We start from the raw sequence: 4,248 nt of genomic DNA, 5'->3' as shown, positions 1-4,248 counted from the left end.
AGGCTCATTTCACTTAATGTTGTTACTACTAATATGACTGACCTGATGAGCTTATGATTCCCATCTATATGCCACAAGGAATTCGGGCCAGGTACAGAATACTGCCTTCGCCTTGACACACGCAGCCTTAAACGTCTCATGTGAACTCCTTCTGCATTGACTCTGGTAGAGATTCTAGTACTCTTGAGCCTGGACGGAGATAAAGTATAGGCTAAAATCTTTGGACGACATGAATGAATGACAATTTTCACAGACAGTATAGCGACTGGCAACCTCCTTAAAAACTCCTGTTCTGGTCATATTAATATGCTCACTTGGAACATGCACACCTCTTGCATTTAGATGACCACGCATGAGCTTGTACCCGGTGTTTGGGTGTCTTCTGTGGATTTCAATAACCATGCGGTCCAACTCAGCATCGTCCACAGTTGAATAAAGGTCTTGCTTTCTGCACAAACAAAACATCAACTGCAATGGTCCTCGTTGAAACTCCAAACATTGTTGCAATTTCACTTGCTGGTATTCCACTAAGAACCTGCTGCTCAAGAACTGTAGTTGGAATATCAAATACGAAATTCCCCGATCCTTCTGGGTGGTGTAGAGGCCTGGTTGTACTGCGAGCTAAGCGATGGCGTACTTCTTCTAAATTTTCTGCCACTCTCCTGCAAAAGTCGCGGTCGGAAAGTGCGGAAACAACTCCAATAGCTTCGGTCAACTCTTCAATTTCATTTACTGCGTTGTCCGACTCCATCGTTCCTGCTTCCACACTATCTGCTAGGCTGTAAATACTATTTATCAAATTTTGAAACATTTAATTTGAGTCATCCGTACCCGCCATGTTTTCGGACATCATCATCATCATGCGGTCTGCTGCAAACGGGTTGGTTGTCAGACACATGGCACAGCCGCTTTACAGAACTGCACATGGTCAGACATGCAGAGTGCAGACCAAAGCAATCGATTACTCCAGATTGGCGTTAGTCCCGCCCACTGACTTTGATGGGTGAGGTTGACAGATTTAATTATTTCATGATGTGCCGGAACACACAGGCAATGAAATAATTAAATAAACAGAATGCAATAATTAATTAAATAGCGATATAAATATATATATTTACATGAAATAAATCGGGATTAAATTAATTATTTATACATTTATTTTCAATTTTAAACATTTAATTCAAATTTTATTAAATTAATGAAACATTTTATTATTTATTTAAAGGCTTATTTAAATAATTATCCGTGTCACAATTCATCCTCCATAGGTAGGAATGCCGACACTTGTTGCTCCACGGAGTTGCTGCCCAGTTCATCAGATTCTCCCTCCCTTGTCACTGCTTTTGCATCTGACCCGGGTTTAATCCTACACTCAAAGGGAATGGATATTGATTGCAGCTAGTGATGTGTCATGCGCAAAAGCTTTGTAGTGAATCAGAAGAGCCGACTCCCATCGAGTGAGAGCCGACTCCCCACTTTTTTTTCCCCTTTCTCTGCTCAGCTCTCACTCTCAGTGGCTCAGCTCTGCTCACGGCAGAACTCTGTTTTGATTGGCAGCATGGCGGCCTTGTGGCCAATCACATGTGAGGATATAGGATCATACCATTATGTGAAAACAGAGAGGGGGACAGACGCGACAGTCAGGTGGAGCGTCTGTCCGTCCCCGTCAGTGAGTGAGACAGTAGACAGCGGTGAGGAGGACAGCGCGAGTGCGGTGCAAAAACACGTAAATATGACCGACTCCCGTAAACGAAGCAGCATCTGGCTGCAGTTTAAAGATATTGGGAATTGAGGTATTTCACCCACGTGACCAAGTCACGTGACGCAGCCATTTTGGACGGCACGCTTAGGTCCTTCAGTGCAAGGCGGTATGAGATGGTGGAGACCTTTGCACATTTTAACAAGAAAGTAAGCTGTGATTCGTGTTAAATTGGATCTGTCTTTTATCACAAACACTGTACCCAGCCTTGGTCTGGAGCCCTGTTTATTTATTTCTGTGTCCCGTTTCTTTCTAGCCTTTGTTATTGCGTTTTATGTCTGATGTCTGCTACATGCAACCCTAGACAAATTAACACTGCCTTGTTTCACTGCTCCGATGGGTTAACAAACACTGACCCATTTACTTTTTGCTATATATTTTATCAAAATTGCGTTAACTGATAAACTAACCTGAAATGAAATGATCACTGCGAAGTCTGGAGTACTCTGGCTCCCAGTCCTGTCTCTTCACAGCTGTAATCCATTTGGCCCTCTTGTCTGGGTCAGTAGGAAACTGGTAGTGATGTGTCGGTCGCGAACGATCCGGTTCAAAGAGCCGGCTCTTTGAAGTGAATGACGGGAGCCGGCTCTTCGGTGGGAGCCGAGTTGGGGAGCCGAATTAGTTTTTTGTCCTTAGGTGCCTCAGAGAGAGACTTTCACAAAAAAAGTTGCTGTCCGATTGCGTCTTTGTGTTGTCTATTGGTGCGTTCATGTGCTATGGGAATTATGGTAAATACCAAACACCGACATGGAAAGCACACATGAACGCCTCCTCTTGTGGTATTTTCCACTGGGCAACTCATAGAAAATTTTGATACACGAGTTGCCGAGATGAGATGAACTTTAACCTTTTCAACATGGCGGCGAGCGGTACAAGACTAGCTTATGAACCAAGAAAGAAGTGGTTTTCACCTACGGAAAGCAGACTCTCACCTTTTAAACGAGTCATGTTATGTATATTATAGTATTATAATATGTATATTATAGTCTAATACAAAATATTCTGTGGCTGTCCAAAGAACGCCAACAATGATCTAGATACTGGCTACTCTCATTGTGGCTACAGCCAAATTTCCAAAAACTGCGTGGCATTCAGTGTGTTAAGAAAATCTCTACTCGTCATGATCAGGAAATATTCAGCATTATTTACCTTTTGACTTTTGATAACTCATATTCCTGCTGCAGCTGATGAACAAGGCAATCTATAATTGTTTTAGCCAAATAACAGGCCTGATTCTGAATCTGGTCCACCATCTTTAATTTGTCAACAACAACAAAAGCATGTGAACACAACACACTGGTAAATACCACTTCCCAACTGGAAAATATCATCTTCCCATAGCACATGAATGCAGCATATTACCATTCAAAGGAAAAAAAGTAGCATGGTGTACGCCTACTTTTTTAGGTTGATGTCATTCACAGCTGCGAAAATACGAAAATTGGTGTAATGCTTAAAGCTGTGGAGCACAGGGGAGAGGAGTCTGTAAGGCACCTGAGGAGGGGAGAATCAGCTGTGTATTTTATATTGGTAATATAACAGTTTTGCATTATGTTTGTGAGAAAATAATTTATTAATTGGTAAGTAAGTTTTATTTCTATAGCTAGAACATTGTTATACTGCTATACTTTACAAAGCTTTACAATGGCTACAAAAACTAAAAAATAAAATGGAAAACATCCTATTGATAAAATATAAATAATGTAATTAATTAACTAGTTAATTGCAGCAATTAAATCAAAAATAAAATCTCAGGAGCCGTTTGGGAGCCGAAAGAGCCGGCTCCTTATAGTAAGAAGAGCCAAAAGAGCCGAAATTCCCATCACTAGAAGCCGGTAAAAGGAGCGTCCTGCACGCTGTCCCTGTCTGTTGTGGCAGCCCACAGCACAACAAGCAAACACCATGGTTATTTATAGAGTGCTTACTGACAAATTAATCTATTCTAGGTGTCTGTAACACGTTTTTTTTCAAGCTGGTTCTCCCTGTCTGTCTGCAGCGTTAGTATGTAGCTTGACGTTCAAAATGGCAGGGCGTCATGTGACCCTGTGACGTCAGGTGAAATACCTCAATAGCAGAGCAGAGTGCCTTCACTATAAAATGAAAATAACAGTAAGAGCAGGTTCCACCACAAACCTGCACAGACGCATCAGAACTGTCCATCCCACAGTGCAGTTGGAGGAGAGAGGGCAAGCTGGCTCAACGTCTACTGACCCTGGTGTGTCTGGTCCCAAACCAACAACTGCTGCAGCAGCTTGTCCAGGGTGAACCCCGCCTTCCGCCCGTAGTCAGCTGGGATAGGCTCCAGCTTGCCTGCGACCCTGTAGAACAGGATAAAGCGGCTAGAGATAATGAGATGAGATGAGATAACAACATCACGCTTTCACGCTAACACATTTAACACGCTTTAAAATAATTATACTATATTACACTTTATAGAAATAAATTATACTAAAATATACTTTAAGTGAAAGTTATGTGCAATTTCTAAA

This window comes from Neoarius graeffei, chromosome 17, assembly GCF_027579695.1.
Source record: "Neoarius graeffei isolate fNeoGra1 chromosome 17, fNeoGra1.pri, whole genome shotgun sequence".
Lineage (NCBI taxonomy): Eukaryota > Metazoa > Chordata > Actinopteri > Siluriformes > Ariidae > Neoarius > Neoarius graeffei.
Note: the sequence above shows the minus strand (reverse complement) of the source record.